At 44.0% G+C, this 16,445-nt stretch overlaps 1 protein-coding gene across 2 annotated transcripts in view; it reads left to right on the forward strand.

Moving 5' to 3' along the window:
• Window positions 1-3,254: 3,254 nt before the first annotated feature.
• FAM107B (family with sequence similarity 107 member B) overlaps window positions 3,255-16,445 on the forward strand; it is a 63,135-nt gene continuing 49,944 nt past the window's right edge. The window contains exons 1-2 of one of the 2 annotated variants that reach the window (XM_075081543.1): window positions 3,285-3,465; window positions 5,417-5,536. The gene's annotated coding sequence lies outside the window, so the exon portion shown is untranslated. Of the gene's footprint in view, window positions 3,466-5,416; window positions 5,537-16,445 lie in introns of both variants that reach the window. The other variant, XM_075081544.1, reaches the window with a different exon arrangement.

Raw genomic sequence — 16,445 nt, forward strand, 5'->3', positions numbered from 1 at the left:
AGAAGCACTTCCAAAAGCAATTAATTCAGTTCTAACACAGACACCTAAGATAGCAGGCACAAATTTCCCTCTGGAGGTACCTACCTCTCCCCAGCCCACATGACCTGCTTAGACGCAATGTCTCCTTTCAGGCAGCTAAAATTAAGCAAGGGGAATCCCACAGCTGCTGACTCTGTACTCCACTTGTTTCTGCCACAATTAAGATCGTTATTATTACTTAAGGTTGTATTATGGTAATACTCAAAGGCCAGGTAAGGTGCAGGCATGGAGTAAAATGCAATTCCTTACCCGACAAAGAGGACAATGCAAGTAATTCAAGGATGATTTTTCTTTTAATTCTACAGTTTGACTAAAAAGAAATAAAACACCAGCAGGCAATTAAAATACATAGTACTTGATTCATAAGATACCAAAATGCCAAACTACATACTACATATGTCCCATGACACTTATACAATGGAATGACTATATACTTTTGGCTATAATGCTAATAAAAAAGGGATTTATCTTGTTAAGTATTTCCAGTGCATCATTCTGTCTGAGAGCTGTTCTAAAGTGCAGCCAGTTTATTCATGGTTTGGATTCCAATACACTGCTTTTCGTTTAAAATAAATTGGTAATGTCTTACATTTATATCTTTCATCTAGAAAGATCCCTGAGGCCTCCTCAAGTGCTTTCTGGAGCTTCAGTACCCACAGTGCTGCAGGAAGAAGGCTTGTCATGAGTAAAATGCAGTTTGGGCCAAATCTTCATGTGGCCAAGAGGCATGAGGCACAAATGATGTGCCTTAAAGAAGGAAGGGGAACACGAGGAACCTGAGTGGCTCACAGATGGGAGACAGTACTGACTCTTCACGTGTCCCTGTTCCTCACTTATGGGCTGGTGCAGAACTGGACTGACCCACTCTCTCCCCAGCCAGAGCTGCGGGGTACTTAGCAGCTCTTGCACCAAAAGCAGGCAAACCGATGACACAGACCGTCCCTTAAATTACTTGTGAGATGTTTGACTCAGAGCTATCGTTTGACCAGTCTTGTATGAAGCACTGAGTAAGGAAGTAAGACTCTGGGATAACAGGCTGATCTCAGCCATTTCTGGTCCTCAGATGTGTTCTTGGTGAGTCCTTTCAACTTTCTGCCTCTCTCGCTTAAGTCCAGCAACAGTTTTCAAGTCTGGATACGACCATAGTAGCTGAGGGGTTGCATGGCATCACAGTTGTTTCGCAGAGCACAAGCTGATAGCATGTGTGGGGATGTACTTTGCTAAATCTGTACCTGGTATAGCGAACGATACCACATAACCACACACTTAAACTGAATGCAACACTGGAACTAAGTAGCAATCACCATAAAAAGTACCCGTGCTCCTTTGACAAGCCGTGGCAAGATACCCAGAAATTTTTGGTAGCTTCAGCAAAGTGTTACATTCCATTTAAAGGTGTGGATGTGCAGGATCTGCTGGGGAGATGGTACATATCGCAGCAAAACAGCTGGCTGAGCTGAGAAAGGGTTGGGAAACGCTGATGCAAAGTGTCAGATTTCAGAGCAGGGACAACTGCCTGTGTAGGGTCTAAGGCAATGGAGATAAAGACTCGGTCAGGACTACAAAGCGCCTTTAGAATACAAATGGTTAATGCTTACATACAGAAACGATATGGAGAGGCCTGTAAGGTCACGAATGCAAAAGATAGTGGAATCCAGCATTCCAGCCGGCCTTGCAGTTCATTTTCTTTCTTTGCTGTTTGCAATTCTCTGGTCATACATCATTTCCCCCTCCCATGCTTCATATGGAGGGTTGCTCACAGAACAAGGAACTATTCAATATTTATACTCCCTCATTCATCTAGGCACATCATTGTACTGCATTTAATTAAAAAAAAAATCAATTTTTATGAGTTTTTTTTCCATATAGTATCCGTGGGCTTCACATTCGGAATAACTATACCTCAGACCACTCCTGTGAAGGAAAGGGTGCTGGGGCTGACACTGTGAACATGAACAGTACAAATGGGTGCTCAACTTGTGATGCTGTTTGTGACTTTTTGAGGAGCGTGTAGTATTTTATAAGACTTCATTTGTTCACAGCATAGCTCTGATTGCATATGTTGGTGCTCAGCAACATTCAAATTGAACCAGAACTGACAGTGGCCACCCACGCTCTGGATTTCATCGATTTGTTAGGTTTCACCCAAGCTGCTTTTTTTTCCTAGTGAAAGAACAGCCACACACAGAGACTTGAGCAGTCTTTTAGTATGTACCAGCGCCCCGAATTTCAGCCTTGCTCCGCAGAAAGCATATTTCTCCCTAGCCACTCACTCCCCTTACCATGCTGGGGCAGTGGGTTATTTAGGACAGATTTGGTGGAAATAGCACCATCTGCTGAACACCCAATATCCTTCCTGCAGGTTGGGTTTTTTTTTTGGAGAAGAAGGGTCTGTCTCCGCAGCCCAAGTGATGTTGAATGCTCAGCGACTCAAGTTACTGAGCTCCTCAAATCAGTCTGAAGCTTTCCATCCCTGGGATGACTCAAGTTGCTTCTGTCACTTTGCTGTGATTTGAGTCATCTGCTCTGAAGAAACGCAAAATCATTCTAGAGATAAATATACAAAAGAAACCAGTTCAACCCAAGTATGTACACCAATGTATAAATACACATTTCACCCCCAAAGGTCTTTCTTTTTTCGGGTTCATTCCCAAAGCCTGTGCACATTGTGTTGTGTCCCAGGTCCTCTGCCATGTCTCCAGTGCTTATTACTCTCTACGAAACAGGTTTTGGGGCATGCAGAGGCAAGTTTTGGCTGGCTGGCCACGATTTGTTGGCCTTTTACTTGAATGGGCGCGCTCGCAGTGTGGGGACTGTCATTCCTACGGAGTGACCAGTGGAAATATCCACAGGGGACACAGGGCTCCAGGCCACGGACGGGGAGAAGAAACCACTGGGGAAAGTTAAAACGAAGGCACAGCTGGAGATGCCTCTTCCACGAAGAGAGGGGTGGCTCCCGCAGGTGAGTGGGGCCGCTCAGGTGCGGCGGCCTCGGCAGGCGTTTGAAAACCGCCCGTGGACACCCCACGCGCGTGGCCCTCCCCGGCCTCAGCCCTCCGCCACTCTCCCCGCGCCCCGAGGAGGCACGGCTCCACGGCGCTCACCTCTCCCCCCCGCCTTTCTCTCGGGATTTCCACTCCACCCCGGATTTTTCCACGCCTGACAACAAAGGAGGCGGCCGGGCGGCCTCGGCGGTGACTCAGCGGCGGGCCCGCCCCCGGCCCGCCCCGCCGCTCCCCTCAGGCGAGGCCGGGCCGGCTCCGCGCGTGTGGCGGGGCCGCGCCGGCGGTCAGTCTGTCTGTCTGTCTGTGAGCGGGCGGGCGGCTGGCTGCCGGCCTCCCTCCCTCCCTCCTCCCGCCGGGCGCCTCGGGGTCTCCCTGCCCTCGTTCCCCGCGCTGCCGGGCGGGGGAGAGCCGCCCCGGCGAGGTAGGTTTTGTGTCTCCACACACAAAGGCGCGGCGCTGGCGGGGTGGGACGGGACGGGACGGGACAGCCGGGACAACCCGGGGGTGGCTGAGGGAAGGCGGCTGCCGTGGTGGGGCTCCGCGGCTCGCGTATGTGTGTGTGTGTGGGGTCCCGTCCCCGCACCCCCTCCTCAGGCTGCCGGGGTATCGGGCGGGCGCTGCGGGGCGGGAGGCGGCGGCACCCCCGGGCAGTGGGGGTCCTGCGGGAGAGCCCCGGCTCTGCTCCTTCGTTCGTGAGGGGAAACCCGGGGAGTTAATCGCCGTCCTGAAAAAAAAAAAAAAGGGGGGGGGGGGCGAAGTAGAAGGATGCCCGGGGGGGCTGTGCGGAGCGGCGAGGGGCTGCCGGTCCCGCCGAGCTCGGAGCCGCTGGCAGGTTCCCCCCGTTCGCCGGGGCTGTGGAGCCGCTGGGGAGGTTCGGCCTGTCGGTGGGGCAACTTTTATTCTCTTTCTGTGGTCGGGGTACCCCCACGGCCCAGCGGGGTCCGTGGGCTGCAGCTTGGTGGGGCTGGGGGCTTCTGGTGTTGGGTAGGAAGGAGAGGTGGAAAAGTGAAAGCAATTAAAAAATATACATGTTTTATCTCTTATATGCCCTGCCCGTTTAAATGGGAATTCAGAGCAGCTGAACTCCAGGTGTACAAGGTGTGGAGGATGGCTGTTTCCTTACAAATCTTTCAAAAAAAGTAAAAGCTGGTGGGGCGGCGAGCCCCGAGGACTCGTGCTGTCCCCCTGTGCTTCCATCGCTCCCAGTGCCGTTCTGTCAAAGTTTCCCTCAAGGGCCCCGACAGTACAAACTTCCAGATTTTCCTGTGTGTTGGGTTGAAAGGCAGCGCAGCTGGCCAGGGTAACTGCGTGGGTAAATGCCTTTTAGGGGTTCACAAGGGGAAGGCGTGCGATGCAGGAGCTCTGTGTGACTTACGTACTTGTTTGCTTCTTCTGTTCGATTTTTTTCACAGCTTAATGAGTTCTGGGATATATCAATACTGTGTGAATGTGGTGAACTGCCGTGGCTGGTGTTGGAGCAGGGTCTGGTCCTGTAAGTTCAGAGCATGCTCGTAGCAAGCTGGAGAGACAGGCAGGAACATGTAAATTTTCTGGGGTTCACTGAGAATTCTCACAGTCAAACAAAAATGCAACCAAACGAGGAAAAGATGCTTCTGTTTGAGCATGATGTGGTCGCTGTGTGTAGCTCATGGTGGGAGTATTGTTGAATAACTCCCTGGCAGCAGTGCTGTTCTGTGTTGTGGTATGTATATGTGTGCGCTAAATCCTGTAGCACCAATGAGGGTATTTAACTTTCATTGACTTGGCAGAGAAGTAGGAGTGTGGAAGAACGTTGTTAAAAATGGGAATAATTGCTTGTGGGCAATTTGAGAGGCGTTAAACAGTCTTTCATATCCCTGTGGTACAAACAGGACGCTGAGAATCTCTTGCTTTATTGATGGTTGTTCTCTTAGCAATATATGACAGAGCATATACTGTGAATGTGATAGCTGCTTTCTTATTGTCAGCGATATTTGCTCAGGGACAATATGCAATTGTTTGCTGGGCTTTATTAAAAAGAACTACAAACACCCCCTATCTCTTAAAGCAAAGCCTTTATTGTCTTAAGCAACTGTGGGCCAGTTTCATGCTTGGTGTAGTTCCACTGATGTCAGTGAAGTTTTGCCAGGAATGATTTTGGCAGGTGAAGTGTCACTTGTGTTTTTTGGAGTCTAAAATGCTCAAGAGTAATGAAGGTATTTTGCTTCCAGCACTTAAGTATTGTTAATTAAAATGGTATGTTGATGCTTCCCAAAAGTAAGTGGTACAGGTGGGAGTCATCTCATCAGGCCCTCAAAGTACTTTCCTTCTTGCTTTTTCTTTCTGCTTTCAGATCTTATATGCCTTAATTTACTCTCTTCCTTATTTTTCAGTCTTGAGATCTTTTTTCTCTCTTCAAAATTGAGAAGTTTCTCTGAACTCCAGCTCACGCTTGAGCATTCAAAGGTTTTGCGACTGTGTTGAACTGCCCTACACCACCACTGTGCGACTAGGTAAGTGAGGGGCTGCGTAGCAGCTGCAGTTTGGAGATCTTTCTCGCACATGCACGTGTCTCTTCTTTACAAGCTGATTTGCTTGGTGGCTTTGGTCAGTGCATTTGCTGAAGTGGCAGATTGTCCGACAGTCATGCAGTGGAACAGGCAGGCTTGAGAGAGACCAAGTGAGTAGACTGGGGTGGGGGAGTCTCTGAGTTTTTTACCTAGTGCTGTACTTGTGACATTAAGAAACAATTGGTTTTGAGTACACCCCTTCATAACATCAGTAAGGACAGAAAAATAATCTAAAAATTGGAGCAGAAGAAAAATTGGGAATGATGAAAGCAAATACTCCTGTTTACTAGCTGTGGGAAGAAGAGTGGAACTGTTTAACCAGTAATTGGCCATAACAGAACTTTGGCTGCATCGAAGTTTAAAAAAAAAAAAAATTATCTTTGTACGCAGTTAACACTATTAAATATGTGTGGCCAGCTCTAAGGCTGTCCTGGCACTGTGGTCGTTGGTCATTTTAAACAAAGTTTCAATGCTCAGCTTTGCAGAGTCTTTCCGAAAATTTTTTTGTGTGACATCTTTGTACAACTTTGGATCTATTTGCATCTCATAAGTACCCAAAAAGAGTATGTTGGACATAACTAACAGCTGACACTGTTCTGACACTTCTGGAAAAAGCAAGTGTGAAAGAGCGAGATTCATGCGCTGTCTAACTTTGGAAGGTGGGAAAAATGTGCTTTATGCTTCTTCAGTTCAGTGACCAGTCTGAAGTTTTTTCTGGTTTGGCCAGACCTGGCGTATTCTTGAGTACCCGTGGAAGTATGGTTTGCAGCTTAACATAGATGTTGCAAAGAGCCTGCGACTATTCTGTATTTACTTAAGGAGTGTGTAGGTTGGTGTTATGATGTTTAATTTTAACATGAACCAATGGAAGGATTCAGCTGTGGAAAGGGAGTTGTTTACATGCGAACCTGAACACAGAGGTGCAAATCTGATAGGAAAACGTTTTTTTTTTACGAGAAAGGTAAATTATCTGACTAGAACTACATTTCTCAGTGATACTTCCTCTTTCCACATCTTGCATGTTCTTCTCAGGCTTATCTCTGTGTGCGCTTTATTTATAATAATCCTCTCAAAACCATGCTGAAGTGGAAAGGTGCTGCATCTTCCCACTATGGGGAGTAAAAGCACAAGGAAGTAAATGGGTCATCCATGACTACACAGGAACTGTGTAATGGTGCACGAACTTGAACTCATGTCTCTGGAGCTGTTGGCTAGTGTTGAAATGAAAGAACTTCTCGCTGCATGAAGGAGTAGCAGGAGAGAGGAGGCATGGTCCAAAAGGCACGGTATGAAAGTCAGTTTGGTTACCTGGCTGTGATGCAATCAGAAGTCAGCTGCTCTTCCACCAACAACATGCATGTTGGTCTTTGTTAGACTATGAAAAACAGGAGGCTTTTATAATAAGTGCTTAAACAAAAATATTCAGCATGCATAGGAGAGGAAAAAAAAAATGGTGAGGACCATTTTTCGTCTTCTTTCTGCACCTGCCTTTAAATAGTGGATGCTGTTTTTACAGGATTGGTCTCCAGATAGATCTTTCAGGAGGTCCTTCATCTGGCCCATTGTGCAGTTGCATGAGAGTAGGTGCCAGCAGAAGGGATGAGAAGGCTTTGTGGAGCCAGGAGGGTTGAGGTGAGACCAGGACTGCCTCTCTGTGACCCCAGCACCAGGATGAGGTGATGCAAGCGCAGAGATCCTCAACCCTGAGAGACCAGGCTCATGCTTCTCCTTAAAGGTGGTTTCTAAAAGTGGCGGCTGCTTTTATGGCTGCTATGCACAGATGCTTGCATAGCTGCTGTTCTTGCCTGGCTGCTCTTCCGCTTCAGAGCGTTGGTGCAGAGGGCTGTGTGCGTTGCATGACAGCGAGAGCTGTGTGTGGCAATCCTCTTGTGGCAGAAATCTTACAGAGGTTGTATGAGCAGGGAGCAGTGGCATCTGCAAGAAAAGGAAAGATGTGGTCAAACAGAACCTTTTTTTCCCCTTTCTGTGTAACTCGAAAACACTGGAGGGGACTTGCTACCTCCACGTTTCGTCACACTGGGAAAACTGAAGTCTGAAGTAACACTTTTCCTTATAGTACTGTGTTTGGTGGTTGACTGTTGCAATTGCAAAATCTGTCATAGTTTTAACTTCAGTTTCAAAACATGTTTTGAGCTGGCAGCCTGTTTCTTGTGCTTAGGCCAATGCTGTAAGTTTTGTGCAATGAAAAGGAGGAAACTGACAGGTGGGAGAGCAGCATTTCCAAGTCGTGTCTATAAAAGAATGAGCCACAAAGATCTTGGAGCAGTTGTGTGCAGTGCTCTGTCCACTGGTCTGTATCACATTTTAAAATAACATTTGAAATCAATAGTTACTCATTTTGTGGCCTGGGCCTATAGCTGAAAGGGCAGGGTTTGTGGTGGCTTGGTGCCGTTTCCTTTCTAGTATAGATCGAGTCCAGCTTACAGTTAATTGAGTCTTCAGCAGGTCATCAGCTTGCTTAGATGCGACAGGGATCCTAGTTTCATGAGGAGAGCAGGGAGCACAAATGCAATAACCTTTGCCTTTATTTAGCTTTATTTATCCTAGAAGCAAAACTCCTGGAGTTGCTTACATTTTTAAAATTTCTCTGGCAACACGAAGCCAGAAGGTTGCCTTTTGTTCAAATACATGCTCTCCTTCAAAGAGAGGAACAGTGGGACACATTCCTCTCTTTTAGATGAGATAGATTTCTTTATTTTTACATTTGTACTGCAATTTCAGGCAGTGTATGTGCCTGCAGGATGACTGTAAAGCCTCTGTTCTGTCCTTCAGCAAATCTCAGCCTCTTACATGTACTGCCCTTCTACATGAGCTGCACTGGAGTCCTGCAGAGAACTATCTTTATGACGATGAAGAGTGAAACGTGCTCTTGCTATAAGGGGTGCTTTAATGTCTTGGATAGCAACCTGGCTGCTTGTTGTGGTGGGATGGGTCATATTTTTTACCTTGTACCCAGGAATTATTCACCTTTCCTGTAAGCTGGAGAGCTAAAATCCACAAATTCTTCTGAAGGATAAACTACCCTCATGTTTGACTTTGGTTGAAGCTGCACTGCTTTGCAGTATAGTATATTTTGGGGAGGGGAAACTGAGTCTTGAAACTGTTTGCTATTGTGTAAAGGGAAATCCACATTAAGCTGCTTTTGCTGCCTGTCTTGGAAGGACGTTCAGTTCACCTGGCTCGTGCCCACTGGTACTAGCTAACCCCCCCACGTCCAGTGGTGTCTGCTCTGAATGGGAGCCAAACACTGCCAGTCAAAGGTATTTCAATAGCGATGGCATTCAGTGGGTCTTCTGGTGGGTGGGTGAGAGGAGGAGGATGATGGGAAATAATAGAACAATTCTTTTCATTCTTTGCCTGTACAGTGAATGGGCATTCATAGGACCTAATGTATATACACGGGCTTTTGTTCTGGTGCTAATAATAAAACAGAGTTCACAGCTCTGAATAGTCAAGACGATGTGATGAGAAGTGGGTCAAAACCATTCGTGTGTGCATAACTACACTCCTCATCTAGGCCAGTGCCTCTGCTGGATGCTTCTAAACAAGCTGAAAAGATTTCAGGGGAGCTGGAGTTTATGCTGTCAGATGGGTGAAGTGCACCTCTAGCTGAGCAGAGCACTTAAGGATGGGGATCGCAATGGATGGTGTTGAGTTGCTTTGCATGTTAATATAACCACAGAGGAAAACTGTTTAGTACCTCTGAAGAGCAAGGAGTTTAGCTGGAGCCAAAGGAAATTTTCTTCTTCCTGGCAGGATGAGTTGTGGATCAGCCCTTCAAATAATGTGTACCACTCTGCTCTTTCACCTGAAATACATCTCTGCTATCTCCGTTTCCTTTTAAGTGTAATTGGGGACAGCATGACTTGCTGAGTATTCCACTGCGTTGCTGTAATGTCCTTCAGACTTGCTGTGGTGGTTGAGCTCCCCGGTGCCCTTCAAGGAAGAGCGGGTGCCTTGGCTCACCCTGAGACGTAGTTTGGGGCTTGGCTGTTGGTACAGAAAGAAAGCCAATTTTCATCTGAGGTGGCTGGGATTTGGGGGATTTATTTTTTGAGAGGGTAGGGAGGAGTTTGATTGGGTTGTGATAGCCTTTGCATTATGTTATGATTTATTTATTTTTTTAATCCTAGAGCTTTTCCAGCTATCTTGTCCTTGAAGGTGAGCTATGGCATATAATGCAAATTGGAATACACATGTTTAACTCACATAATGCCTGACACCTGATCACCACTGCCCCCTGAAAACAGTCTGGCAAGAATTTATAGCCAGGTTTGGGTTTCTTAAAAGAATGGGGGAAGAGTCATGGTGGTTTTAGGGTTTTCTTTGGGTGGGAGGTGGGATTTTTTGGTATTTCTAAAAGTAAACCAACTTTTTCTTCCAAGCCTTAGAAATACCTTTGAGGCCCTCCTTCTCTTGCAGAAGCAAACTGGAGTGCTGTGTATTGTAACAGTTTTCCCACTTGTGCTGGCAATAGGTTTTGCAAAGTGAAGAGATTACCTTTCGTAGGTGGCTGCTACCTGGGTGAGGGTGAGCAGTAAGCACTGCTTGCCTTGCCACTTTCCTTTTTCTCCTCCACCCTTTGTCACAGTGAGCTGTGCAATGATGCGCTAACTGATGACAAATGCTCAGGTGCAGGAGTCATGTGTCTGTAAGGAAGTCCTGGCTGTGCAGGATGTTGTCCTGTGTGTGCTATTTGTTACTACGCATAGCAACTGTAGTGAGCAGGGTGGCTCTCCAAAGACAGTCTAAGCGTGCCCATTACTCTTCATTTACCTCTTTCTTCTTCCAAGTAGGAGGAAGCTGAACAAGTAAATTTCTTATGCAAAATATGAAGGGACGTATTCTTCCTTTTTCAGAAAATGAATTCTAAAGCTAGCTTTAGAGTTCAAGAAATTCAATGTCTCTGAAAAGCAGAAAGCATGTATATCTTGGGGTGAACCTGTATCCCATTGAAAAGACTTACAATGGGAACTTCTGAAGTTCCAGTGACTAGAAAAGCCAGCCTTGAGGCTTGTTATGAAGGCTGTAGCTTGTGAATGTCCATGCCAGCCAGTCTCTGGTGGAGGATTTAATTTAAGAGGCTGAAGCATGTGTTACAGATGCCATTGCATCAAAACACTCACTCTTTGGAGGAAGCTCAAATCTGAGTTCTTGGGCCTGTCTTGCTTTCTCTTTAGTTAGGGACTGATGAAACTGAGCAAAAAGAGGGAGAAGTTGGAGGCATCAGCTGGCCGTGTTATATGCTACATCATTTTCCTAATTGTGCAGAAGTGCTGTACCATCAAAGTTTCCTTTATAAACCCAAGAATTTATGGACTGTGCAATGACTGTGGGGTTTTTTTTTGCAATATAGTGTGTTAGCAGAATAAAATACATTCCCTCGCTCAAAGATGCGGCAACAAGTTAGCACATCAAGTTAGAAAATGTGTGCCAACCAATGTTGTTTTTTCCAGTGGTCTGAGGGCCCTTCCTGTGTAGCGCTGTCCTGAAGAGTTCGTCTCTGCCTTGAGGAATTTACGGTTTAAATAAGGAAGAGAGAGTGAGTGAATGGACATTAGAGAGACAAAAAGGTGGTGCGTTGGGGTTGGGTTTTTTTTTGGTGACACCAGCTCAGTGTTTTTGCAAACCTGAGGTAAAAAACTTTCTTGTATCAGAGAACAGTTTTGCACTGAATGCAACTGCTTTGCTGGAGAGCCAGATTTTTACTGAAACTTACATAAAGCTACATCTACACTGGATCTGTATAAAGGTGCTTTGTCACTCATGTTTATTGCATTACAGGAAAAAATGTTAACACTGTAAGGTGTGCTGTAGGGATCTATAACTTTCCAGCTAGTTGAGGCTTACTTTTTCTCTGTAGAAGCACTAAAAAGGCATCTCCTCAACCTTGTTACCTGTTTCCAGGTAACTACTAGGATTAACAGACCCAAGACAACTGTTCCTTTAGCTAAATGTAATCCATTTGCCAGCTTTAGCCAAAAATTATTTCAGGGAGGAGAAGCACAGGTCTATATAGTGAATCTCTTTTAAAAAAAAAAAAAAAAGACTTAAAGTTAGATCAGTACTTTTCACTAGAAAATTTCTGCAACTGATGTAACTTTTATTGTGAAATTTTATAGCAGACAACTCTAAAAATGGCAGTCAGTTCAAAACGCAGAATCAGATCGGTCTGGTCAGTGATGCTGGTATAACTTTTTAAAGGGACTTGGTGAAGATCCTCAAAAGAGGGGGAAATATTTAAATCCTGGGGGACTTCTTGGATGCTGTAGCAGTGGGCAAGATGGGCACCTAAGTAGCTAAATTTTCTGCTTTATTTGTAATTCAGGTATCTAGTCTCTTCCTAATTCACTGCCATGATTTCCTATGGCTAAGTATTTATTTCTTTCCTCAAAGTTGTTGCAGTGTTGCTGGCACTGGATGACTATGGACAGCATCTGCCAGAGGAAGGGTCTCATTTCTGTTGTGCTGAGGCTGTGGTCGGCTCAGTCTGTGATGGACTTAGCTTTGCACCCAGAAGGATGTGGGTTTTGTAATGCTATGCTAATTGAGGTCTTGGTGTCTGCCGTACCAAATTCTTAATTGCTGAAGCATCCCCATATCAGATTTCAGTAAAACTGTTTTTCAGAGCCTCTTTTTTTCTGCAGAACTATGTAAGAAGAAAGAATCTCTAGCTGCTAAGGCACAATGCTGTCACCTGTTTTCCTTTCCTGTGTTTTTTCTGTATTGATGGGCGACTTTGTTTTAATGCTTAATTCTTTTGACTGCCATCATCTGGTAGCATACGTGGGGAGGGATGCATTTGTAATGCCTGTTCTGTGCACCGAAAGGCAAGAATTTAGGATTAACTTTAAGGTAGAAGAGTGTGTGCTTTCAAAGAGCTTTTTTCTTCCAACATTGACTGAAATTAAATTAATGAAGCGTCCCATCAAACTGGGCATAGTGTGCATTGATAAAATGGTGCTTCATTAAATGACTGCTCTAAGTGATCATTTCAAGCCCTTTGTCCTGTTTTAGTATTGGATCTTAATCTCTTTATTACAAGTAACAGCAGGACTAGTAGAATTATTATTGAAGTTTGAGCCAGTGGTGAGTTTGTTCATTCCTTTTTTTATCTCTAACTATGAAGAAGCCTCAGCTGATTTCCTATTCAGGTTTGATGCTTCACAAGACTTGAGATACATCTTTATTTTGCTTCTAGAATCACACATTGTTTAGAATCACACATTCTTTCTAAGAGGAAGCTGATTAACTGGCTGCTAAAACAGCCATGGATGTAGTTAATTTACTTTCTAAGTGCAGATGTTCAGAGTGCTATGAAGTCAGGCAAAGATTTGATTGAGAAAGTACCAGGTTACACATACTAGTCAACAAAATATTGAATATCAAAGATAACTCATCACTGTAAAAACAATGAAATAAGGAGCTCCCATTCCTACTGGCTATTTTCCATTGGAAAGGGGACTGTATTCTAAAATACAACCATTCAGATTCTTAGATTAAATGTACTGTTTCTTTTTTTTCTTCTTTTTAAACTGCCATAGTTCAGATGCCAGGAACTCAGCTTAGGGTATCATAGTTTGCTAAATGGGAGGCTCAGAAGCATACTGTAGGAAACAGTATCCCTCAGGAAGGAAAGGATCCGAAACCTCAACAAGCCGTCTACAAAAATTACAACCATTCCAGTTAATGTGGATAAACTAGGTAATTTCTTCTTAGAATTTTAGAGTCATTGTGTATTGGAAAAACAAACTGTGTCAGGATAAACAAATCCTTCCAATATCTATGTGAAGTAGGTAAATATTTATTATTGTCCTCCTTTTACAGATTGAGAAACAAAATTATAGCCTACAGCTATAACTACTTAGTGCAAGGATAGGATTTGAACTTGGGACTTTGAACCAAGAGAAAAACAAACAAGATTACACACTGCAAACAGAAACATAATGAAAAGATAATATAAACTTTATTTCAAGCGTAAACTCACTACCCCAATGTAGAAATTATCTTCCCATAAAGGCCTTTAGGCAAGTGGGCAGTGTGAAAAGCTGCTTCTTACTGGAAACAGGATCTTGTTATGCCATGATCATTACCTTACTTGCCAAATTTGTGCATCTTGCATTACCCCCGTTAAGCTTGTTGCTTCTGAGAAAATTCCTAAAGTCAAATTGGACTTCAAATTAAGTTTTCACGTCATTGAAGTTCAAATGAGTAGCACCAGGCAAATTAGAATTCATCTTTAAAAGTTGCAACAAAATAATGCTAGAGATTTCCTTTGTTTATCTCCCAGATAGATTATTGGTGTGAAATACTTGAAGCAGTTGTACCAGTTATGGAAATCTAGCTGACTCCAGGACAAGTGATTGGCGTAGTTTTATGGAGTGTCACTAACTGCAGTTTCATTAAACTGCAGTTTTCCTTCTGTCCCGGTCAAATGTTAATTTTCATTACAATTTGGGCTGAACATAGAATAAACTTTTTTAAAAGTCTCTGGATCACAAGACCTTTATTTTTTAATGTAAAGGATGACACACCTTAAAGCAAAATACTCGCTTGCTTCTCTGAATTGCATGCTGGAGGGGTGGTGGCACTCACACGGTTACTGTACCACTCCAGTGTTTGTGCATTTTGGGAGAACAGCGTGGTCCTGTATCAGGGTTTGGGATCCCCGCCCTGCTCCCACCCTGCCTTTTCCAGAGATGCATTTGGAAAGAATTTAATTGCAGTACCTAGTGTTTTCAGTCAATGCCTTTGTGTCACTGATGAAAATTAAGAGATAGGGAGCTTTTAGTGACATTTTTGTGTAAGTTTAAGGAATTTCAGGCTTTCTTAATGATAATTTTTTGTTTCTAAACATGCTAAGGTAAAAAGCAAAGCAAACTTCCCTCATTTTTCTGGACTTCTAAATGTCTTCTGTACTGGATGTTGTTTGAATTGGGTTCCTTTGCCTTACCTGTATTGTTTGCTCTGGTGCTTGTGTTTCATTTGGATGTGAACTAGCCAGCATCTGACTAATAGAAAACCTAAAGTAAATAAGTGGTAGTGCATGCTAGAGAATGAAAAGGTCCTACAGTGAGTTCTGGTGCTCTTTAAAACAATTCAAATATATTTCTGTAAACCAGTCGTTGAATGAAGAGTAGATGAATGGAAGTTTAAAAGCTTGTATCATTAAGTTTGGGACACTTAAAGCTTAGACTAGATTTAAGTGTTATTACTTCGAAGTCCTTAATGGAAGGGTAGCAGAATGGCATTTTTAAAAGGCTTTCTTTATCTTTGCCTAGGGTTTATAACTGAATCTAGGGCTCGAATTTTACAGGGTCAGTTTGGCATTGGAGTGGGAGTATCAACATACTATGCAAATGTAGGGAGGTCGGCTTAAATGATCAGATTTTTCTGTTTTCTTCTCAACTCTCAAGCAGTTTAGTCTCCACTGTGAATGCTTTTTTTCTGATGCGCGTATCTTCTAAGTCTCTTTTATGGGAGGCTTGAATTTACACTACAATTCCTTTACCCTCTGCCTGAGTAGTGTTTGTTAAGAATATAGAACTTCTTATCCAGAGCCAGCTGTTTTGAAGCTGAAAACCCAACTTCAGAAGTTAAAGGCTTTTCGACTGAAATCCGGCTAAGGTATATGCACATATGTGCACTGAATAAAAGCAAGCTGCCTTGCAGCTGTTACTTGTGGTGGCACCAGGCTTTCTCTCCTCCCAGCCCAATTCTGGACTCCATGTGTTGCCTTTCATAGGCAGGTTGTAAAGCACAGGGTGAAGCTGTGTGTCTGGGACAAGCACGTATCTTCCAGAGCCAAGTGATGATGCACCTGGGTCTGTGCCTCATTCTGCTCTAGGCGTGAACAAAATAAGCAAGAGAGGTAAAGGTGAAGTAGAGAGTAGCTGGAAAGACTTCTTGTGATATGACTGGTCCTCAGCTGAATAACTGGCCTGGGAGTAAACTGGGCTTAATCTCATTGCAGCAGGGTTAGACCTTGTTGCATTATCCCATATAAGACAATTTGTTAATCGTTGGGGTTTTTTCTACCCTAAAGCAAAAGATGCTTTAGATACAGGTGTCAGTTATGTAATGGGCGGATGGCAGGAAGTTTGTAAAATGACTGAAAATGGTTCTTGCAAGAATCTGAAATTTTAATCGTTCATTATAGTGATGGTGTGTTTCTCCTAATAGAAGAGGTCTTTGTACTTAAAGCTCGAATAATTTGGGCTTTTGGGGCTTTTTTGTTTGGTTTTTTGCTTTTTTTTTTTTAAATGTGCCACAGAAGCCAGAGGTCTCCTACGAGACACCTACTTTAGAAGGAATGTAGGCAGGTAGGCACACTGGAGTGGTACCTTTTCATCATCATCTTGTCTGATAAGTTTTGACTTGGGGAAGAAAATGGGTCAGACTGCAGTACTGGACTGGAAAGAAAGTGTAATGTGAGATAATAAAAAAAGAAAATAAATTTGTGGTATATCTGTTTGTACTGTATGTATTTCTGTTACAAACATAAGCTGTAAACTTTCTAGCAGATCTGCACAAGATAAGCTTGCGTGGATTTCTCACACCAGCATCGCAAGCTTGAACTCATCTGCGCTGCATAACTAAATCCCGGTTGTCATCCAGTTCGCATGTAGTCAATGTGGGGATCCTCCAGTTTTGCCTTCCCTAAACCTTGGTTTTGTTTTCCTGACACTTCATTTCCTGTTGATCCAAATTTTTCAAGGAGTGTTTTTGTTTTTTCTAACAAGCTTCAAAGGGCTGTTACTTGCAACTGCTGTCTAGCAGCACTGGAATGAGCCCTGTCAGAGCCTGGACTCCTGGTTGGAGTCTCATTACT

Source organism: Phalacrocorax aristotelis, chromosome 1, assembly GCF_949628215.1.
Source record: "Phalacrocorax aristotelis chromosome 1, bGulAri2.1, whole genome shotgun sequence".
In the NCBI taxonomy this organism is placed as follows: Eukaryota; Metazoa; Chordata; class Aves; order Suliformes; family Phalacrocoracidae; genus Phalacrocorax; species Phalacrocorax aristotelis.